This window comes from Acomys minous, assembly GCF_964271855.1.
Source record: "Acomys minous genome assembly, chromosome: 5".
NCBI classification, from domain to species: Eukaryota; Metazoa; Chordata; class Mammalia; order Rodentia; family Muridae; genus Acomys; species Acomys minous.
Window position 1 is genome coordinate 17,169,291 of NC_140494.1, and position 24,848 is coordinate 17,194,138.

Sequence of the window (24,848 nt, forward strand, 5' to 3'; positions counted from 1 at the left end):
GCAGTCTACACTTGCGTCACTTGCATTGTCCTAAAGGTGGGAGGTAGACTGAATGGGGTCCTTGAGGGGAGTCACTGAGCCCTAGCCTGCTTTTAGAATTTTCACCTGCAAATTGGGCAACTGACCTTCCTGATTAGCCTGAGACTGCCAGATTTCCCAGAAAGAAAGCTTTTCAGTTCTCAGATCCACAACGTCAGGAGCAAACTCAAAAGCACTGGTGTCTCTAGATGCATGAGATACTTAGAATCATACCATCCTCACATTTTCTCGTCAAGAATTGCATGTGAAGGGCTGGGGAAACGGCTTAGTGATGAGAAGCACTCACTGCTCTTCCAGGGGACTGGTGTTCAGGTCTTGACACCCGGAGGGAAGCTTACAGCTCCAGTTCTATGAGACCTGACACAGCATCTGGCCTCCGTGAAAGCCAATCACACATGCAGGCAAAAGTCATACCCATAAAAGAAAGTAAATAAATCTTAACTTTTAAAAAATTGCATGTAAACCGTCTCATCAAGAGAACAGCCTGCTGCCCTTAGATGTTCATTTTGACTTGTCTCATCACAGCCTTTAGGAATATGACACATTATAAACGAGTGACAGGTTTTCCATCTTCTCTTGCAAAATTGTTGCATGGCTTCGAGACAGACTAACCTATATATTCACCTAAATCCATCGATCAAAATGACTAGTGGATAGGAATACACTTTAAGGCATATTAGCAACAGTCTTCTGGAAAGACCCTATAGACAAGTTGAGTCCTCTGGGGAGTAATAAACTATGAACAAACAAAACCAATTTAATACTAATTGTTTCAATTTGCATAATGTCTCATAAAAAGTCCTTTCACAATGCATAAAGTAATGCTTACAAGGTACATGAAAATAGGGGAGGCTGCAAACATTTATTAGATTAAGGGCTAAGCGCTATCACTCCAATTTCCCTTGTTATTTATATGACTTATCTGTGTTGTCTACACATGTATCATTATGTGCTAAACAGAAATACCATTTATGACAGATTGAATTTGTTCAGTGTGAAGAGAAAACTAAGACGGTATGCTATAAATCACAAGATAGCTACAAATTGCTGGCTGACATTAGCCTGTGGCTTTCAGTGGCTTGTCACCTGAGGTTTATGACACTTCCTTCTAGAAGTCTTTTGGTACTTGAGGGAGAAACATAGCAATGTATGTCAAAAATGTAATGTTGTAAATGACGTGGCTTTCAGAGCTTGATCTTAACATAGAAACCTTCCCTTTGCCTTTTCAGCAACACAGCTGGCATCTGTACTGTGGCCGAGGCTGCTCACTTGGCCTATGGCTCCTTAATTTCCCATAGAGCAAAAGAGACCATAGTTCATTAAAATCTGCTCCTCAGTTCAAACAACTGCCAGCCATATGATACGAGCGGTCCCTGCGATTAAGGACATTGTAATGTAATCCTCCACCAGGAGGAATGAATTCAAGCCGGAAGTGTGGCCAGCAAATCATCTCTCCACACAGCTTCCCAGAAAAGCCTTGGCAAGAGGCAGGACCTGACCACGCACTGCAATCAGTGTATGAAGATTTGTTTGTGCTGGGCCTCTGGGTTGTCCTAGGCTCTGGACTCCTTCCAACTTCCATGCACAGCCAACAACTCTGCTGTAAGCAACTTTTCTATGATCAAGTAACATGGAGGAGGCTTAGGGACGATCACTTTGGGCACATCAAAGCCACCCACTTAACTTCTGAATTACCTTCATCAGGTATGCAAATAAGCCCCAGGCAGTGCATCCTCATAGCTGAACTATAAAAGTCCTTTGCTCTTGAAGTGTTTTTGTCTTTCGGCAGGAGAGAACATGAACTCTTTTTCAATTACTTTAGCATTATTTTTAAAATCATTGTTCTTATGTCTCTCTGAAAAACAAAGCTATTTTGTTGAATGTCACACCCTCCCCTCCCGGTGGCCTTTTACACGTTCTCGGCATTGATTAATTTCTAGGGGGTTTGCTTCATTCTTTTTTGGGGGGGGGGCTGGGGAAAAAGAACCTGAAGTTCATTCATTGTCATTAATGACTCATTTTGCACCCTTATTTGAAGCAAAAATTAATAAGCAAAGATAGAGTTATCTATCAAGATTGACAGTTCACATTGTTTGGAATCCATGAAATAACAGATGTGTGGGATCACTTGGTCCATGAAACCTAGGGGAGGCCATTACTTTCCATGAAGCCCCTAGGCTAGATTCTAGAAGAGCAGACCAAAACTAGAAAGGACTCAAACAATCAAACTAAACTTGAACATTAATCATTTCTCCAAATCATGGCAGATTCACAGTGACTTGTCACAGTCTCATTCAACCTTCCAATAAGGAAATGCACTCTGCTATAACCATTGGTTTGGGGTGTTGTTGTTGTTGTTGTTAATGTTGTTCGTTGTTTCTCCAGGCCTCTGTTTCCTCAGCCTTTCTTTCTCTTTCTAAATTCCATGAACTAACTCAGCTAAGCCATTGATAAAATGCTGGGCCAATCCAAGCCAGTTAGTTTTCTAGCCCAGATTTACTAGCTCACTGGGTCTCCCACAGTCTCTGTCTATTTTTTTTTTCTGACCTTTTTTATCTACCCCTGCTCCCTAGAGACACACAGGCACAAGCTTGCTTTTTTTTAGATTTCAATCAGCAGAATTAACAACAAAAACAGAAAACTGAGTTCAGAAGGATAGCTGGTAACCTTCTCCTTTCATCTCATTTTCAATCCTGGAATACACTTCTACCAATCTACTATGAAAAATTGATGCAAATAACAAAAGTATGTAGTACAGAACCACACATAGATCCTATGGTTGACAGATTTCTATGCTTTCAAATTACAGTAAGAAACATCACAACAACAACAAAAAAATATAGACAGCTTTTGTACACCTTAGCACCTGAGAGGGAGGGGGTCTGAAAAGCCCTGTGTTTAAAAAATAAGAGAAAGGAAGATAAATTACAGCCCACACAATAGACAAATGATCAATTGCTTTATCAGACAAACAATTCTTTTACAGAGACATAAGAAAAACATCATGGACACAAACAATAAAAGCAGATGTTCATTTTGGAATCAAGGTTAAGGCAAGTTTACATGTCATTTTGCACTTAAAAATTAACTAAAATAAATGTATTATAATGATGATGAGGCTGGATAAAAGAATATATTTAACAACTATAGAAATTGCTATAAACTTCTAGATGAAAAGGTGTATGAGAGATTGTTAAAATAATCATACTACTGAATCCAGTACTACAATTGGTCAATATTAAGTCTAAGAAAATAATTCAATAGGATAAAAACTATGCACTAAAATGCAATTGTTTCATAATTACTTTTAGTGTAACCATAAGAAACCAGTTTAACAGAAGCAAAAATTATCTCAGAAGTTTCTCACTGAAGTCTTATATATAGGGCAACAATATCTAGAGTTAAATCAGCTTTTTACAAAAGTGAAACTATGCAAATAATGATGTTGGTACCACAGAATGATACATCTATTTCAAACAATAATTTTAACTACTAGCCATATGTATGAAAGTGTGCTAATTTTTCACACATTTATCTATGTGGTGTGCAGGCTTGTATGTTGTTGACATTAATTTGTGCAGATGTGTATGTGGAGGCTTACATGTCTCTCTTGACCCCTCTCTACTTTTTCTATCAAGGCAAGGTCTCTTGCTTCATCTGGAGTGTGCTGATGCCAGCCAGGCTAGGTATAGCAGCTTGCCAAAGGCATCCTTTGTTTCCACCTCCCAAGGACTAGGATTATAGGTGGCTGCCACAGATTGTATGTGCGTTCTCGAAACATGAGTTCAAGTCCCCATACTTGTTCAGTGGGTCCTTTATCCAATCGCCATCCTCCCTCATCGTTTTGTTGTTGTTGTTGTTGCTGTTGTTGGTTGGTTGGTTGGTTGGTTTGGTATTTTTTAAGTAAAAAATTGTTTGACCACGAACATGAAATTATAGAATGTAATTGTGCCTTTTTCTTCAACTTTTAAATTTTTTGGCATGTCACTTAAAATTAAAATAGTGGACACTTTTATAAGTAGCTAACAGACCACAGGCTTTAAGCAAACACACCACAGTGACAGTAAATCAGTAGAATGCCCCGTGTTTCTGGAGAAGTTCTTCCTGGATACCATCATCGCTTCAGTTTGTTTTGGTTTGTGAATAAGTTTTGTCAATGGAACACATTCAAGTGCTATTCCATAGTAGGCCCATAAAAACTTTCCACATGTAGATTTGTACGTCTCTTCTGACACTGTAGCTTGATACAAACTGGCATGTGAGCTCTTCATATGTCATTGCTGTGACCAATGTACCGGAACATACCAACTTTGGGGAGGGGAGGTTAACTGGGGCCTAAGGTTTCAAAGGACTCACATATCCTAGCCCATCCTGTTAGAGAGTCTCTGGCGGGGTCTCTGGAGCATCTCCCAATGGCAGGCAGAAAACAGAGACAGTGAATCCCTGTCCAGGCTGGCTTATTCCTTTTTCTGCTTTTATTCTAGTGGGGCTCACAGCCTGATGGATGATGCTATATACTCTGCATGTGCCCTCCCCATCTTAGTGAATGTTCTCTATAAACCTCACAGAAAAGTGTGCTTTTCTATTTGAGGTGCTTCCCAGACCAATCAGGCTGTCAGTGAAAGATCAGTCATCACAAGCCGTAACATTCCACCTCGGCCCCCCGAAAGCTTCACGGGCCTCTCGTAGTGCAAAGTCATCAGTCCTTCTCCAAGACGCTCCATAATATTAATAATGTCAACATTGTTTTTTGGAGGATGTTCTAGTGCACTGTGTATTCAAATGCTGATTTCTGTATGCAGAGACCTGGTTGCAGTCCAGACTATGGCATTATCATTATTATGAAACATCTCCTGTCTTGGTGTGTTGTAAATACTGTTCTCTACCATCTCTGATTGGTTAAATAAAAAGCTGAACAGCCATTAGCTGGGCAGGAGAGGATTAGGAGGGACTTCTGAGGCCAGAGAGGGGATCTCGGGTGGGACAATGCAGAAAGGGATGTCACCGAAGAAGAAGGTGTCAGGACAAAACTAAGATGGCAGATAATGGGATGCATAGCTAGGAAGTAAGCCAGGCCACTGTTGACTGGTTAGAATAGCTGAGTGTCTGCCCAGCTATATAAATATAATGGTCTCTGTGTCCTTATTTAGAGCAAGGGGGGCTTAGGAAAAAACTTGCATTTTACATGTGGTGTCCAATGTTTGGATGAAATCCAAGCGTAGGGCCTGAGAATAGTTCCAAAAAGCCCCTGTAGAAGGCAGGGAACAAACACTCCCAGGAGCAATTAGGTCTCTAAATAAGACCAATAATAACTTGTAACAACTCTCATTGAAAATAACCCTCTATAGCCCAAGAAAGCAACCAAAAACCTACACGACCCCCCTTAAAGGAAATGGAGCATCCTTGTGTTTCTTCTGGCTGATTTGGGATAAATAATACCTTTGTAGGGGCCCAAATAAAATTGGGGAAATGGTTAAACAAGCTATGAATAGCATTTGTGGTCCAGTTTCTAGATGCTGAGAAATTCCAGACTTAATTAGAGTCCTGCGTGGCACAGTCTGAATTGCTGGACCAAGTGGGATTGGATGCGTTCTTTGAAAGTGTCCTGGGAGCTGTCCTGTTCTGGTGAGAAATAGCAATTGAAGCACTTGGTGCTGGAACATAAAGGATGCAGGATGTCAGTGTCCAGCATGCTGAGAGGAATGAGTCCTGTCAGGTCTGATCCAGTGTCAGTTTTGGGTGACTTTTCAGGTAGCAAACTGTCTCTATCATCTTCTCATTTGAAAAGCTACTAACCTTCACTCCTGTTATACTCAAGTAATCAATTTTATTCCTTCTCAAGTCTCTGAAGGGGTTGAAGACCAGACAGTTTAGTTCTACAATTAAGCTTAGTTATTTAGGGGTTAAGATGTTTTTAGGTCTAGATAGATGTTTTAAGTTGATAATGACAAGATATGATAGATATTGATTTGCACCAAGATAGGAAAGATGTTTTCTTCAAGGATGCCAAATACAAATAGCCAAAACACTAAGAATGTAACATTTATATAATTCCTGGTTGTGTCATGGTTCTTTTTGCAATAGATAGTTTGTTGTATATATGTGTAATAATATAAATGTATATGTAAAAAATAAAAAAAAATATTTAAAAACAAAACAAAATTAACAAACTTGTGCTTTTTTTAATGTGTCAAGTAGCCACTGGGCAAAAAACTGCTGTTGCCTCAACTGCAGACAACATGCTGTCCAAGCTGTGTCCAAGCAGGACACAGAAGAAGTCGACTTTCAACCTTTGCAAGGACATGTGCCTACTGCTATGCTTCCTACTATGATGGTCTTGGACTCTAATCCCCTGCAACTGTAAGCCTCAAATTATACTCTTTCTTCTATAAGTCACCTTGGCTATGGTGTCTTATCATAGCAAAAGAAAAGTAACTAAGACATGCAACAAGAGGAAAATTCCAAGATCTGTTGCTAGCTGGAATAGAGCTGGGCTCCCTTTGACTGTGACTATAGTGGCTTCTGAATATCTGGGTGAATGTGCAGAAAACCTCCCTAGATGGGCCAGGAAGCCCTACGTTTCTCTTTGCAAAGTCTTCCAGATAATCTAAAATATTCATGCTCTTGCACCTAATATAGGTGGTGTCCAGGAAAGTCTCCATATTCCCAAAAGTCCCAGTTATTGTTTTATTTGTCTGTCTATCCGTTTGTTTGTTTGTTTGTTTGTTTGTTTGAGATAAAGTATCACTATGTAGCCCTAGCTGGTGTGGAACTTGCTATTTAGACCAGGCTGGCCTCAGGCTCACTGAACACTGCCTGCCTCTGTCTTCTGAGTACCAGGACGGTATACACCTACCACATCCAGATTTCTTGGCTTCTTTTTACTGACCCCCAAATCCCTTCATCAGACACACTTTTATTGGTCCCAGCTCTACATGTATTTCCTTTTTTTTTTAAAGGAAAACTATAATTTTTTAAATCTTTTCCATTCTGATTTTTAAATCACAACTATCACTGTATATATGGCTAAAAGCATCCAGCAATAACCATAACACAGTCTGAATGTTGGGCTGCCTTTAAGCTTTTCTTCACTAATTAGTTTGTTGCCTTTAAACTCAATCCACCATTTTAAGAGCAAGGATAAAATATATACAAGTTATTTGCAACAATTCAACACAGATGACCTCTAATCCCATTTTTAATCAAGTCTTTATCCTCATCTGATGCCTTGTGTGCATAGTCGTTACTGTCAACCTTCCTACTGACATTCTGCCCTTGTGAGCAGTTCAGAACTTGTATTAAATTCTTTCTGAAGCACTATAGGCTTCTCTGATCTACGTTTCCAGATTTTCCCAATTTCTCCCACCATCCAACTAAGAGGTTTCTGAATAGTCACAATGATAGCTCCGCTTTATTGCTAGAAATTTTCTGTGTTAGCTTTTCATCACTATGGCAAAAATATTAACAAAACAGAACAAAGAGCTTCATCTTGGTTCTTCAGAAGTTTCAGTCCATAACTATGGGTCAGAGAAGAGGCACTGCAGAGCAATAAAGAACAACTCACATTACAAGTCCATCAAGCAGAAAGAGTGCCTGTACAATAGCCTTTCTCCTGTTTTCTTCTGTTCCATCCAGGACCCCAGCCTATGAGATTTTGTGACTCACTTTCATGGTGGATTTCCCCACTTAGTTGATGCTCTCTGGGAATGCCCTCAGACATACTCAGAAGTGTGCCTGATAATCTCCTAGGTTCTTGTCAATAAAATCAAATTGACCATCAAAATCACCTATCATCCTGCCCTTGGAAGTCACATGTTAAAGAAGGCACAATCATAAGGCAAGAGGAGCCTAGATTCTCGACTCCCTACTTGGAGTTAAAGAGCACATCTAATTATTTTAAAATTTATGTTCATTGATAATCCTTCTGGATATATTGCTTATATATGCCTTATTTGTCTACTACCCCTTTAATGTGAGGATTTCTAATAATATTTAATAAGGAATTAGAAAGCAACAAAGTGGAGCCTTATTGAAAATTTTCCAAATTAGAATTTCTGAGTTTTTATGCAGATAATACATACTGTTATTGCTCAATTTAAACTCTTCCTGCCTCTGATTTGTCATCTCCCTTATTTCTATTTGGATTTTATGTTTTATCTAAGAAAACATCATAATCCTTTTTCATATTGTATTGCCAATATAAGCACTTGGAAATGTCCTACCCCATATCATAGGAAAGGAGAATTATTAACTGATGACAGCCAATGACGCCAGATATGTGTCTGGAAGGCATAGGTGAGCTCTCTACTGCCTAGAGATCAAGCCAAGAAAAAGGGAAGTTTGAGATCTGAGAGTTGGGAGAAGCATTCATATACCACAATTTATTTATTTGTTTATTTATTTTGCCTTGCATGGCTCAATTAAACAGAAAAAAAACAAAATAAGAAACAAAACAAAAAAATAAAAATAAAACAAAACAAAAAACAGAAAAAAAAACTCAAAAAGTAAGGGTGGGGCAAGTAAGAAAATTCACCTAGAAGATTCTTAAAGCTCAAATATTTCAGAGAAACATTGAAGTTCTTGACTTTCATGCCGCTGCAGTAAGACTGAGTGGCTTATATTCTTCCAGTGCTGTTTATCTGATACCCACATGGGGCATCACCAGTGATCACGGCTGTGTTTCAGGCTGATCCTGAGTCCTCTATACAATTTCTTAACAGCCACTGGCCATGGTTAGATGAGATGAGGGACCACTGTCCTTGTTCCAAGAGCTAGGTATGTCTCTAGATGCTCTGTGGCCACAGGGTAAGACTTCCTGCTCTTCAATATGGAAGGCATTCTGGGGCTGATACAGTGGTTTAAGTTAAGTTGGGGATAAGAGATCTACAAATCTAAATTATTTCGTGTGTGTGTGTGTGTGTGTGTGTGTGTGTGTGTGTGTGTGTGTGAGAGAGAGAGAGAGAGAGGGGGGGGGGGAAGATGTGAATGAAGTGTGAATGTGTGTGTGCATATTTGTGTATATGAGAGTAAGTGCACATGTGAAGGAGGTGTGAGTGTGTGTGTGGGGGGGGAAGATGTGAATGAAGTGTGAATGTGTGTGTGCATATTTGTGTATGTGAGAATAAGTGCACACGTGAAGGAGGTGTGAGTGTGTGAGTGTGTGTGTGTGTGTGTGTGTGTGTGTGTGTGTGTGCATGTATGTGGAGGTCAGAGGACTATATTGGGTGTTCATTCCTCAGGCACTATCTACCTGGTTTTTTTGTTTGTTTTTTTTGGGGGGGGCGTTCATTTTCTGAGGTAGAGTTTGGCTTTGGTCTGGAACTCATTAACTAGTCATGCTGGCGCCGGGACTACAAGTGTGCACCACTGTGCCTGTCCTCATGCATACATGGCAAGCACTGTACTGAGCAAATTATCTCCCTAGCCTCCAGAAATATGAATTTTTGAACAAAAGTATTCTTTAGATAGAATCTCACTGATATCCTAGGCTGGCCTGGATTTCGTGAGCCTCCTGTGTTGTGACTCAAGGTGTGTAGCATGAAGCCTGGCTCAGATAGATAAATCTTAAACTCTTCAAAGATCACACAGATCATGAGCTTGCCACAAATAAAACAGAAAAGCACTGATTTCAGCCTCTAATTAACTCAGAAGTCTAAAGAACTTCATGAGAATTCATGTGTGATCACATAAAAAGCTTATTTTTCAATTGAACTCATAATTCTTTAGAGTATTTTAAGAAAAACCACTGAACTCCTGAAGTGGGAGTTACCTTGAAATGTGTACTTTATTCATCTTTCTCATTAGAGTGTGGCTCGGTCTCTCGTGGCAGCTCCTCCTGGAATCAGCGCTCGCTCTGGGTCTCCTGTCCCAGCCTCTACTTTGCTCATGTTCCTCCTCTCATCTTCCCTCACTTCAGAGGAAACACTGTGGGGCACAGTCCCGCATAAGAACTGCATGACTCGTCTGGTCTGTCTCAGCCCAGTCCTGCTGCTATCACAAAATGCCTTAGACTGGACAGTTTATGAGCAAATGGTAGCACTGCTTACAGCCATGGAGACTGGGAAGTCGAGTATAAGATGCTGGCCGACTGAGTTCACGGTGAAGGCTTGTGCTCTTGTTTTTCAGGATGGCGTCTCCCTGTAGCATCTTTATGTGTGGTGGACTTGCTAAAGGGAGCAGAGGAGGGCAGCCTTGCTCCTCATGCTCTTTATGGGAACACTGAGCATTACTTCCCCCCCCCCACCCCCGGGGGGACAGACTCCTCTCAGCTTCACTACCTTCCCAAGTGCACTTTTCTACATCATACTCTTTCAGAACCATGAGCCTTTGCTCAGGCCACAGTTAGCCGAAGCACCCCAACACCCAGGTTAGACCACGTCATCCTTCAAGACTCGGTTTTAGCCAGGCCTTTTCCACAGGCGCCTTCCTGGGTTAGCATCCCCTTCTTGTGCTCCAGCACAGACTCAAAATGCACTTGCTAGACTCAATTTAAATTCAAATTCTCCTCTCTCTCTCTCTCTCTCTCTCTCTCTCTCTCTCTCTCTCTCTCTCTCCTCCTCCTCCTCCTCCTCCTCCTCCTCCTCCTCCCCCTCCTCCTCCTCTTCCCTCCTCATGTGTGTACACATCTCTGCATGTACACATCTCATGTACACAAGTATAGATGGGAGGTTGATGTTAGGTTTTATTTTTCTCTATTGCTTTCCACCTTAATTTTTTAAGACAGGGTCTCTCACTGAACCCGGAGCTCATAGATTTTGCAGCACTAGCAGACCACAGGCCCCAGAGATCTGCCTAATCTCTGCCTCCCCAGCTCCAGAATTATAGACTGACACCACCACATACAACTCTTTGCTTTGGTGCAGGGGATACAAGCTCAGGCCTTCAATTCTTTTTTCATGACAAACATTCTACTGACCTAACTATCTTCCTAGTTTCCTGCCTCTCCTTTTCATCTATAATAGACCATCAGCTTTTGTGGACAGAAACAGCCTTTTATCTTGGCACATTCCTGCACAGATCTGTCATCTGTGGTTAATACAGTTGTTAACACAATTATTTAAGTGAATTCTGCAGATTAAGGCCATTTTTAAAAAATGATACCAAGACCACCTGCTTAACCCCTCAAGTTTGAGAACAAGGGCACTAGAACACTGTAGTGACTAGGCTTTGCGTTTGTTATTTTAGTTGCTTGGTTGCTGTTGTTGTTATTGTTGCTGCTGCTGTTTTGCCAGTTATGGTTTATAAATGATTTACTGGAGATTCCCAGGAATCTACTCCATGCGTGCATCAGAGGCTGTCAGCAAGCATGGCCAGTGGGGGGGGGGGGCGGGTTCTGGCATCCACTACCAGAATGCAGCCTTCTTCTGAGAGAACCCTTGCACTCAGAGCTTAGGGGTGGAAGACAGTGATGGAGCACTTGCTTAGGATGTGGGAGGCTCTGGGCTCAATCCCCAAAAAACCACAGCAAAATAATAGTGCAAGAACTCATCCATTCACTTATTCTGTCCATGTCTCCATATTTACTATATACCTAGCTAATTCTGAATATTGGAGATGGTGCAATCAATGAAAAGTGAAACGGAGAACAGGTTTGCCCTCTTTTGATCTGTATCCTAGACCTCAGATACATGAGCTGGATAGATATGTGTTTTGTCAAGTGCTCTAGAAACAATTAACTGGGATACAACAAATATAAAATGTAGTGGAGTGACAACATTTGCTGCCTCACAGGGTGGTCAGGGAAGGCCTCTCGGCTGAAGTGACTGCCTTTTTCTATGTGGGTGTTCACATGAAGCTAAAATAGTGTGTATATGGTATATCAGTGACCCTCCACCTTATTTTTGAGGCAGAATCTCTCCCTTAATCTGAAACTCACCAATTGCCTAGACCAGCCACCCATCAAAACCAAGGGACTCTTCAGGCTCTTCCATCACAGTGCTAGAGTCACAGGCAAGCACTTACCTGGCTGTTACATAGGTGCTAGAGGCCAAACTTCCGTCCTTAAGCTTTTGTGGTAATCACTTTGCATATTGAGCCATCTCCCCAGCCCACGAAGTAACATTTTGAGCAGGAAACCAGTAGAAAGAGGAAACAAGTGCAAAGTCCTAATGCAGAACCATGATTGACATTTTCAGGGAGTAGTGAGGTGTTACCGGTGTGGCTAGGCACAGTAGCAAATAAAAATGAGATGGAAGGTGGTTGTAATTGCGGTTGAAAGAGAAGCAGCTGACTGTGGAGGGTCTGGGAGGCCTCTAGCCCCTTGTAACAGCCAGGAGCTTTGATTTTTACTAGGAAAGCCATGGGGAATTACTGCAAGGTTTTGAGGGGAAAGATGAGATCACTTTCATCTTTTCTGTAACTCTGCTGTGGAAGAACAGACTCTGGGGATAGAGGGGTGAGTTGGGAGGAACCAGTCAGGAGACAATAACAGTGATAAATGAAAAAGAAAATAATGGCCTAATGATGACCCAGCCCAGGATGCTATCTGCTGAGGAGACATGGAATGCTTGATTCTGAATGTGCTTTGAAGATGAAGCTAACAACAAGTACAACAAAATGCTATATGAGAGAAAATAGTATGCCACTAAAGACTGCAAGATGAGAGAAACTGGATAAATTGTATTAAATTATTGTGTATCTCTGGGAGAACTCAATGTCCTCATTTTCATTTTATTGCATTTGTACGTGTGTGTGTGTGCATGTGTGTGTGTGTGTGTGTGTGTGTGTGTGTGTGTGTGTGTGGTTTACATGTGTATATAGGTGTGTGTTCATAAGCATGGGAGCATGTGCATGTAGCATGTGCATGTGGAAACCAGAGGTTGATACAGACTGTCTTCTTCAATTGATTTCCATCTTACATATTGAAGCAGAGGTTTCTGTGAGGCCAGAAGTCACTGTTTTGGCTAGTCTGCTAGCCAGCTTGCTCTAGGGGTTCCGCCTCTGCCTCCTGAGCACACTAGGGTTAAAGGTATGCCAGCACACACTCAGCACTTGCGTGGGTTTGGGAGCATTAAACCTTGGTCCTTACACTTGCATGGTAAGCACTTTACCTGCCAAACCATCTATGTCCCCATCACTCATTTCCACCTTCTGTCAGAGGATGGAGCCCTATGATCTATACACTGGAAGATTATCTCAAGTTGTTGTTTTCTCTGTTGTTTCATCCCCATCACAAAACCCAGAAGCCCAGTGCTGGCCTCAAACATCCATCTTTATGTTCTTGACTCAGGTTTTCCTCAGGATTTTTCATAGATGATAATGCAATAAAGCAGCCTCCTAATGTCTCCAGCCATTGGTCTCTGATGCCTCTGGCCTCTGTTACAAGCTACAGATGGAATTCCCATATGTTCAAAGATCTCTTAAGGTCTTAGCCTTTTTACCATGTTTCTCCTCGAGAGGCAAAACATCCACACATCAGCCTTTTTAGGGGCTGTCTGCTATTTCCTCTGACTTGGTCACGACCATTTGTAATATAAGACATATCCATTGGCAAATCATCATGTCCTGTTTGTGTTTGCTGATTCTGAAAATGAGATAGACGCCCTTGGATTAGATTTGAGCATGCTTATCCGAACCTCCCTGTCCTAGAGCAGGCTGTTCCCCCAACACTGTAACAGGGAAGCTGAAGAACAGAAATCAGCAAGATGCATTAAACACACTGCGCCTTTGGGAACAGCTAAAGGGTAAACCACTTCCAAGTGAGGTTATTGTTTATATCATGATTGAAATGTGCCTACAGCGGAAAGAGAAGTTGGAAGGCCATCTGTGCAGAAACCTCTCAATCCGGAACTCCAACAGGCTGTTTCAGCAAGCCTCAGCTAGCTGTTCCTGTCGGGCAGTCTAGGTGCCTGGCCTGACGATGCTTTGCTGTAATCCGCTACTAGCTATCTGTCCTTGTACGTTTGCCAGCTACACACTGAACAAACCCGCTGATCCAAAACCACAAGCCCACTGTCATAGATCCTTCTCCAGAGAGAGCACCGTGGCCATCTTGAGAGCAGAGCAGGTGTGATCACCCACGAGTGACCCTCATGAGATTGCTGCAACTAACATCCCCCCAGTGGAGGCTCATGTGTCTTTTTTGAGATGTTCATAAGGCCCCAAGGTGACATAGGAGGAAGGTTAATTGGGGGGCTGGAGCACCCTGATAGCCTCGCTGCCAGTGTTGCCTAGGTGGCCTCTTCAGTGCAACAGCTTTTGACAAGTCCTTCATACTGCAGGTAGGACTCCTCACAGTGAGGCGGTCATAATTTCCCAAGGGACTTCCGAGAAGTTGAGCTGTTTTCAAGCCACTCAAGGCTCTGATGAGCAACGTTAGCAATTTCCTTCATTCACCAAGCTAGTCATGTGATCTTTCATTTGGTCTGTCGGTGCTCTCCCTGTCTGGCGTGTTCCCCAGTAAAAGTCATAACATACTAGCTGTTTCTTGTTATGGGTGTGAATTAAGTGTTCCCTGCAAAGGCCGTGTAGCATTGCTGAGAAGTGGTAGAAGATTTGGGAGGTAGAATCTATAGGAAGGAAGTCAGGTGAACATTGGGACTTTAGTTCTGTCTCATTGAGGCGAGCAGCTTTGCCTAACCACAGGCCCCAAGTCAACAAGCCAATCATCCATGTACGGGAACCTCTGAAAGCAAGTGCCAAAATAAATCTTCCTTTTTAGCAGATATTCTTGGGTACTGAGCCACAGTGATAGAGACTTAACACAACTCCCAGTCTGTGGCCCACCACGGTGAGCCTTTGTGCCCTACGTACTCTGATTCTTTGTTTCTGTTGCCTGCATAACCAACCCATCACATACTTGCCCCGCCTCAAGCTCAAGAACTTGTCACTGGGCATGGCAAAATGTTACCAACCCTTTAATATCCAAATCCCTCCCTCAATGAAGCCTTCCTGCATCACCCAGGAAAGAATATTAATCTTTTCCTCCATTGCGTAGCCACAACCCTTTACTTAACACATTTCTAGTGTTATTTATTAACACTTTTATATATTGAATCCTTTTTCATGAGTCTAGACTCTTCGAGGAAATGACTTACTGTATGAGAACGGAGAATTTGTCTTACAAACCCGCTCTTCTGCAGTGTTCTGCAGAGTACTTTTTGTAATAGGTCCTTAATAAATATTCACAGTAGGTCTTAGCAGCAAATTGCTTGTGCAGTGGAAACAGTCTTAATATTGAAGAAAGAATTGGCGATATTTGTGGCTAGTCCGCACATATAAGCATTTGCACCCCTTACATTATTTTTTCCAAATGCATTTTCTTTTATGGTGTATTATTATTGCCATGGACTGCTTAGAACAAAACTACCGATGTATTTTAAAGGTCATATTCAGATAATATCCATAAACATAAGCTTCTCTGGAGAAATATTTAGAAAACATTGTAAAATAAATTAGATGTTTTGTTCCTCTGGGGCCAAGTATGTTTTCATTTTCTTGTGCAAATAAAAATCTATTGATTTTTTTCTTTTTTCATTTCTGGGATAAGAAAAAAAAAGAGCATAGCTCTTTAAAACATACTAGCAAACGGCTTGTGCCCTGCAGAGGCCAGTTGTCTCGGGACAATGAAATAGAAAAATTAGCTTTGTATCTCATAACTTAAGGACATCTTAAGGGAAACGTGATAAACGTTGATTTGGAACTGGAGGCAAGCTACTTCTATTCTGTTTAATATCAGCAATGCCTCTGGTCCTCACTTCACTGCTGTATATTACCATTATTAGTATAAATGTCTTCTACTCACTACGTTATTGCTTCCAGAGTCTCACGTTACTCCCGCCTTCCTGACGTTATGGATGTAAGGCTGCAGGTTGTAGTGCGGTGGTAGAGCATGCACAGGGCCCTAGCACCCCAGATAATAAAATAATGTATAATTAACAAGTTTGTAAATATATTCTCCCAGGAGTATAAATTCCTCAACTGCTAGTGTCCCTAGGCCCTCATGAATTTTTACAAGTGCATTTTTTTTCTCTCTCTCTAGGTTTAAGTCCCTGCGGGGGCAAGAACTGTCAGCTCTTTGGTTCCTTATATTCCCCACACTTCTTATCATAAAGTAACGCACACAGCATCCACTCACAAAATCTTAACCTCATCTCACCGTTTGCCTATCACTCCCTTCAACTTCCCCGTCTTCGCTGTTGGCAGCAATGGCCAAGCTGTCTCTGATTAAGGCTTTCATGTTACTCAAAATGTATAATCAAATTACCTCCTTCTGGACATTTCCCAAGACTCATTCCTGCAATATGTCCTATGTGCACAGGTGGCTCATGGGTACTGCATGTCGTTGGGCAGGCTGTGGTACTGTGGTCCCATCCACACTGGTCTGTGGAAATGGTGCCTGCTGTCCTCATGCAGTATATACCTGGACTGCTGTTCCCAGGATGCTTCCTGGAGACACAAACTATGTTTGCTCATCCTATTGCTCCACTATTTCCAGGACAGTCCAAGCTGGATCACCATCATCACATTTGCATTTTGTTACAAACCTGATTATGTGTGGCTGGAGAGATGGCTCAGTGGTTAAGAGCACTGGGTACTCTTGCTGAGGACCCTAGTTCTGTTCCCAGCACCCACATCTGTAATTTCTTTTCCAGGGGATCTCATTAACTCTTCTGTCTTCCATAGGTACAGGTACCCATGTGGTACACAGACATAGATGCAGATGAAGCATCAATACACAAAGATAAATCTTTTTTCTTTTTTAATGGTCATAAGGAATTGTTTCACATCCCACTGGCTAGGGCTTAACCATACAGCTGTGCCGAGCTCAACGACAAGTGAAAACTGAAGGAATCCATAGGTTAGTGTCTCATTCAAGCCTCATCAGAGATTTCTTGTAGTGAATAGGAATTAACACAGAGACTCACAGCTGGACAATGTGCAGAGTGAGAGACTTTCGAGCACTCACTCCTAAATGGGGAAATCCTGTATGAAAGAGGTGACAGATGATACCAAGGAAACAGTCTTCCAGAGATAGGGCTGGTGCATATATGGACTCTCAGAGACTGTGACAACACACACAAGAGTCGCACAGGCTCAAGTCAGAACCGGTCCCAGCACTGAGAGGAGGAAGCGGACATGGCAACTCAACCATCACCAGGAAGCGATCCATAATTGACACCAACCGGCAAAGGGAAACTCAGCTTTCTCCAGCGGAGTCTCACTGAGTATATTAACCACGCTCCAAGGCCAGCCCACATCCAGAAGCAGTTGCCCAACACAAAACAGAATCAGTGATATTTTTGTTGACTTTTACCATTTTGCTTTGGTTTGGGTTTGGGTTTGTTTCCTTGCTTTTGTGCTATTGTTTTGGTTTTTGTTTGTTTGTGTTTTGTTTTGTTTCCTTATTTTGATTTTTGTTTCTGTGGAGGTATTTTTGTGTTTCTTATTTTTTTTTTATTTGTTTCTAGCTGCTTTATGTTTTATTTGTATTTTGAAAGAATAAGAAAGAGAATGTTAAGTTGCATGGGTACGGAGGTGGGGAGCAACTTGGAGGGATTGGGGAAGGGACAAACATGACCAAAATATACTGTATGAGAATATTGTGGGGTTTTTTTTCTTTGTAATGAAGAGTTCAGTTGCTTCACAAGTAGGGAACAGGTTTGAATGACAAACCTCTTCCACAAACCAGAATGCTACCTTGCATTTCATGAAGTTACTTCTATTTCCAGTTCTGCAGCCCTTCTCCAGCTAGCACTGCCCTTTGTAAGTGATGGCGTGGTGTTGCTGCCTGCGCCACCTGTGACTCTGCCTGGACTCCAGTGTCCCAGCTCCAGCCCAGGGCTGATGTCACATGCCAGGGAGGCTGATCCTAAGCCGTGTCTCCTCCCTGAGCATTTCTGCTGTCGCTCCCTCGGCATTTGCTTTCGTGCCCCTCGTCTTCTCGCTCCTTGCACACACTGTACTTCCCATCTCAGCATTTTTCAGATCATTCACTTTGCCACAGTTGCCTTCCTGCTCCTAGCTACCTCTCGCCGCTGCAGCTGTTCATTGGGTTCCACTTCAAGAGTACCCTCCGTTAGTGACTTAATCCTCGTGACTTTTATTTCCCTTACATATCCATAGTTATTTTTAACTTTTATGTATATGCGCATATGTATACATGTTCAGGTAGGTGTAGGTGGGTGTACCAGAAGATAATCAAGTGCCTTTCACCATTGCTCTCTACCTTACCTTTAGATGTCTCTTAATGAACTGGATGCTCATTAATCTGGACAGAACGGTTGGCCAACAAGCCCCAGGGACCCTACTGTCTCTGCCTTCACTGGGATTGCAAGGGAAAACACCATCTGGCTTTTGCATGTGAGCTAGGAGACCCAAACTCTGACCCTAGTGCTTGCATGTCAAGCACTTTACCAATTGATCAGTATCTCCAGACTTGACCTAACTCTTTATTGAAACACGATATACATGTGGTGATCTGTGTTTATGTAACAACCCAGCAGAATGAATTTTTACACTTGTATATGCCTGTAAGTCTGGATATCAAATGTCCCTCCAAAAGCTGCAGTACTTAGTCCCCAGCTTGTGGATCTAATCACTGAGAGGTAATAGGACAAGAAAGAACCTGGTCTGGGGCTGGAGAGATGGCTCAGCGGTTAAGAGCGCTGACTGCTCTTCCAGAGGTCCTGAGTTCAATTCCCAGCAACCACATGGTGGCTCACAACCATCACAACTATAATGTGATCTGATGCCCTCCTCTGGCCTGCAGAATAACATGCAGGCAGAGCACTGTATATGTAATAAACAAATAAATATTAAAAAAAAATAAAGAACCTGGTCAAATCAATGGATTTGTTCACTGCTGGGTTGAGTTTGATAGCATTGTTAGGGCGATGATGAACACTTTCAGTAGTGGTGGCTCCTGGTAGGAATAGGTCTCTAGGAATGTGTCTTTGGAGATGCATATTGTCCCAGGCCCTTCTCTGTGTCTGTTTTCTGGCTGCCATGAATATATCCTGCCTCACTATTCCCTGCCATGCTCCACCTCACAAACAGGCCCAGAAACAATGCAATCAAATGACCATGAACTGAAACCTCTGATACAGTGAGCCAAAATAAATATGTCTCCTTTCAAAACTAACACAATGCCTATTATGGGATGCTTACCTCCTGCGATCACTGGGATGGTTGGGTGGTTATGCTAAGTGTGAGAAAGATTTGATCTACCACAACAGCTTTGAAGATAGATGTGACCATGTGAGAAGGAATGGGCTTGAGGGATATGAAGACCAGGCTTGAAATGACAGCAGGAAAAGGGGACCTCTGTCCTAAAAAACTCAGTAACCTCCCGCTCAACAAAGGTCAACACTATTACGATTTTAATCATGGTAATTGAGTTCTGTTCATTTTGAGCTCTAAGTGGAATCACGCTGAACCGTATGCTCTTTTTATTGACTCCCTTCATGCAACATTATGTCTACATAATTCATCCTTATTACTGCACACAGCAGTGGGTAGTTTTTAGTTAATGATGGATAACACTTCATTAATGGTTTTACTCATTATTCTTGAAAGACAGCTCCATTGTCTTCAGTTTGGGGTTGTAATGAAGAATGCTGTTATTAAGTATCCTTGAATGTATCTTTTGGTATATCCTGGGTATATTAGTATATATTAACACACACACACACACACACAAATAGCATACAACACACACATACACACACACACACCATTGCCAGATTTTCAAATTCACCTTGCCACCATAAGTATATAAGACTTCCTGTGCTTCACAACCATACAGTGAATTTTAATTTTACCTATTTTTGTGTGTCACATCTCAGTGTTAGATTCTCTGGTGGTAACTAGCCATGTGAAATGAACATTTGGATATATTTTGCTGAAGGACACAGTTTCTTCCTCATTTTCTCACAGTAGTTTCTCATTCTTCAAAGGCCTGCAGGGCTAGCATTTCACTGAGTGGACTGAGTAAACGGGTACAAGTGAACACCCCCACACCTGGCTTTTCCCTGAGTGCTTAGGAGATCCAAACTCTCGCTCAGAACCACTGAGCCCATAGTAGTTTTTTAGTATGGGTTTGGGTTGCATTTGGTATATAGAACCCCTTTGAGTGCTGACCTTGTATTTGGTGACCTTGATAGCATTGCTTGTGAATGTTGCTTATCTTAAGAGTTATCTGATTGTATCATTTTGGTGTCACCTATGAGTGACCAATTCTCTTCCTTTATTCTCACTGTATACTGCCTTCTTCACTAACCAAGAGTTCCACAAGGCTGAATTAGCAACAATAGAACGCTGGTTGCTATAAGGAAAACACTCATTTCGTCCCCAATTAGAATGACGCCCAGTGTAGGCTTCCTCCAGATATTAGTAATTAAAAATATCGCTCCTTTCTGTTAATTTGCAAAGCAGGGAATATGAGAATTTGTGACTTCCAGGATGGTGTTTCTAAGCACTTGAGTTTTTTTAGACAGTTTGGAAATCTGATAACCCTTGGATCTGGCCTATGTCCTACAAAGTCATGCATTCAGTTCTAAGAATATAAATTTAAGTATGTATCCCCATCAGTGACTACAGTGTCTTCACGATTTATGAATTAGTTTCTTTACAAGAGACTTTAGATTTACAGGGACAATAGACTAAGCTTTAAAATAAATGGGCATATATAAAACTTAATCTTGTGGAAAATGCAGATAATATACAAAAACACTACCAAGGCAGGGAACATGTGAGTTCATGCAGGTCATAATTTCCATCTTCATTAAATTCACCTGACAATTTTTAGCATTTTTGATTTAATATGTTGTAGGTTTAGTATTGACTGCAAAAAAAAAATAATTATGTCAATTCTTCACGGGCCATAGGAATGTTCTAGCACTGGGACTCGAAAACAACCACAAAACTTGTTTGACACTTTAATGGCCATCACATAGGTTATGGAAAGGGCACACCCAGGATTTTGAAACATACTGGGAGGTGGCCGGTGACTGCTTGCTTTGTTTCCCTTTGGTAAGCAGAGAGCATGATTTCAAAAGAGAACTCATTGAACACAGCTGTCTAAGCACCCAAATAATGTAGTCTCAGTATCTTGTTCTAAGATGGTCTTCAATGCATTAAGGGGATGGGAAAGAAGCTTCGTTTCCAAGAATTTTCCTAACTTCTCTAAAAACATCTGTATTTTTCTACCTAGAGTTTGTTTTTTCTAATCAGTTGCTCAACGGACACTTTAATTACGTTTAATTTCTCGTAAAGTCTTCCTTAATTCTTGTGATGGACTGAAGATGGTCACAAATTGTTCCACTCTCTGCCCATGCAGATCTGGCTTAATTTTCTCAATTTCCTTTAGGTCTAGCTGTCCCTGGGTCTGCCTAATCCATAAAATGTGGCATAAGTGACAGATGGCCAGTTTGGGGTACTGGTATTTATCAGGACAGTTTTCCATTACTTTTTTGGGATTTTGGCTTCTTAGAACCCCTTTGGAGAAAGACTGATAATCCAACTGAGATGCCAGCCACAAGTGTGAGACATTATGGGTGGTCCAGGCTCACTGAGTCCCAAACACTAGAGACTCACTTGACACCACGGGAAGAAAACACAAGCCCACTTACTAGTCAGTAGAATATGGTGACCTCCCAGGTTTGGGTTTGTTTCTTGATGATGTCTATATAAATGTATACATGCATATGTGACAATTCACAGCACAGCAGGTTTTCATTTTGGTAGAAGACATATACAATGAACATTGTTAGAATATTATGAAACAAAAATAAAAGGACAAAATAAAATGAATTCTTATAAATATCTCAAATCTCGAAATAAAGTTGCATAATGGCACACAAGATGAGGAGGTGTTTAGATTTCTTTAAGTCAAACTCGAAGGAAATGCTAAGAGATCGGGCACCCCAAAATTTAAATGTCAAATAAGGCAAAAGCCATTATGAGTAAAGCTGAACACAGGCACCAGACAGAAATGTGAAAAAAAATGCAACAAAGAATACACTCACATAAGTTACATATGCACTTATAAACTGTTTTTAAATAAAAGACCAAGGCTACAAGAGAACATTCGGCCAACAGTATAGAAAGGCAATCCCAGGAAGATACAAACGACCAACAAACATGGAAATCTGTCCAGTTTCAATAATCAAGTAATACAGTTGGGGGGAAATGATCAGATTTATACCTATTGCTATTATTCTACTACTAGGACATAGTATCAAACTGCCTTCTAAATACCTCTCTGTACTCATAAAGTGGTGCAGCTCTTAGACCTCAGCAAAGAAGCTTTTTTGTACTGTGGATGAAAGTTTATGTAAAAACCCATACCTGGTCAAAGTGCAGAGAATAAGCGTCAAACTAAGGCACCAGCCAAGGACAATACAGGCGGTAAACCTTAAACCCCTACCCAGATCTAGACAATGGACAGAACACTCTCCACAGTAGAGTGGAGAGTGGGATATGACTTTCTCACATACTCTGGTGCCTCAACTTTGACCATGTCCCCTGGAGGGGGAGACCTGGTGGCACTCAGAGGAAGGACAGCAAGTTACCAAGAAGAGACTTGATACCCTATGAGCATATACAGGGGGAGGTAATCCCCCTCAGGAACAGTCATAGGGGAGGGGAATAAGGGGAAAATGGGAGGGAGGGAAGAATGGGAGGATACAAGGGATGGGATAACCATTGAGATATAACAAGAATAAATTAATAAAGTAAAAAAAAAAAGCGTCACTGGAGTGCGCACCCCCAAATGGAACACCTACAGCGCACTCACCCCGACAAGACTCAGGGATCAGCGCAGGGCAGGGAACAGAGACTGTAAGAGCCAGAAGTCAGGGAAGACCAGACAAAACAGTGTCTTCTGGACATAATGGGCTGTTTGTACCCCTGAACTCATAGCAGCTGTGGATGCCTGCACACAACCCACATATGATCAAGGCAGTCAACACTCTAGCATAGGAGAAGGGGTTTACAAGCCCCCAGCCCTAGGTGAGACGCCATGGACAGAGATGATGGCTTCCAGAGGAGGGAAAGTTGTGGCCCCTGGTAGGTCAACCACACTCCAGTGGATGGCCCCACAGACAGGAGTATGTGGGAAGCACAAATTGGACTCAGTGGGTTAAAAATGCACACACGCATACACACACACACACACACACACACACACACACACACACACACACGAAGTCAGGGTGGGGGAAGAGGTAGATACAATCAAAATACATTACATGAAATTTTCACTGAATTTATAAGATATTTAAAAAATAAAAATAACCTTTATGAGAGACTAAGAAGACATGAAGCTGAGTGCTGGCATGAAGGGAAGAGCTGGAGAGTGGCTCAGACTTGCTTTCCTGTGCCCTTCATTGTTTCAATCCTGTCCTTTTTAAACAGCCAATAAAGCTCCGTGATCTCATTATAACCAGCAAACTCAATGCATTCAACCACAACCACTGGGCCATTTGGTTTCAGTCATTTCAAACCAATCTACTCAACCAGGGTTTTGAGGCTAGAAATGACGGGAGATGCTTTATGAACCACATTTTGAATAGCAATAAGAACTAAAGGGATTTCATGTATTCTTTTGGTGGAGATGGTCGACGATGAGTTAATTTTTTTTTTTTTTTTTTTTAGAAAATCATCTTATTACTGGCAATGATAGATTAATGAAGCAGTTCTGACCAAGATTATTTCAGCAGATTCTGATTAAGGAAATTCCTCATTTGAGAAATCCATAAAGGCTTTATAATCTTCAATTAATGGCACATATACAAATTAATAACAATATGAACAATGTGCTGACACCATAGAATTCTCAGGGCAATGGTCCATGGCGTTCCTGACAGTGGGTCAAAGTCCCCCCTGTCTTTCCTAGAAACACTGCTGTGGGTGAGGGATGGGATGGCTGCAGATCCCTCAAAACACTTCTGCCTTCTCAGGTTTCATGCCCCGGCCCCAGCTCACGCCACCACATGCCTGCTGCATGTGGCTGAGGAGAATCTGCAACAACCTGTCACCAGGGTCCAGTGATGCCCTAAGGTGCTGTCTGTAGCTTCTAAAACTTTGTTAATATTTCTTAAGAAGCAATCTTATATATTTTGGAGAGTACAGGTGGTTCTGGGGGTTGAACCCGGGCCCTTGCACCTACTAAGCATGTATCATAATATTGTGTTATGCCCCCAGCCAAGGCACATGCGTCATCCCTAAGGAAATATGTGTAGCTTTAAATGAGTCCATTTCGTTTACTTTAAGATTAGAACCAGGTGTGTGGGGGCAGGGTAGAGAGGCAGCTCAGGGTTAAAATACTTACTGCTTTTGCAGAGGATCCAGGCTTTGTCCCATTATCCACATCATGGCTCAAAATCATCCGAAAGCCTAACTTTAGGGAATCATACACTTTTCTGGATCCTTAGGCACCAGGCCTATGTATGAGGTACACATCCATAGATGAAGCAAGCACACACATAAAAAAGCAATACGTTTTAATGCTAAAAGTATAATTTCCTTATAAAATATCTGATGCATATTAATATCAGAAGTAAAAGAGACATTCCAAGCTTTAGAGAAAATGGTATACAGAGATGTTTCAAAGAAAGCTGCAATATTGTAAAAAGTGGGTATTTGATGTCTTTCCAAAACTACATTCTCTAAGCTAAAACATTGTTTAGATTGAGAGTGTTTTGTTTTGTTCTTTAGCTCACCTACTGTGAGCTAATTAATCTGTCAATGTCTTTAGTTCTTAAGATTGATTTCTGTTGTAAAGGTTTTAGTAAAGTTGTTAAAATTTAGCTTAATAGAAACAGGTTCTGAACTCATTGATAAAGGCACAAGTCTATTCTACTCAATTT

General features: G+C 41.6%; 1 long non-coding RNA gene across 1 annotated transcript in view; it reads right to left on the reverse strand.

The window, feature by feature from the left end:
* Window positions 1–24,496, reverse strand: part of LOC311597794 — an 82,627-nt gene extending 58,131 nt beyond the window's left edge. Inside the window, exon 1 of the long non-coding RNA XR_014779353.1 lies at window positions 24,311–24,496. This is a non-coding gene — a long non-coding RNA (uncharacterized lncRNA). The remainder of the gene's footprint in view (window positions 1–24,310) is intronic.
* Between the last annotated feature and the right edge of the window lie 352 nt (window positions 24,497–24,848).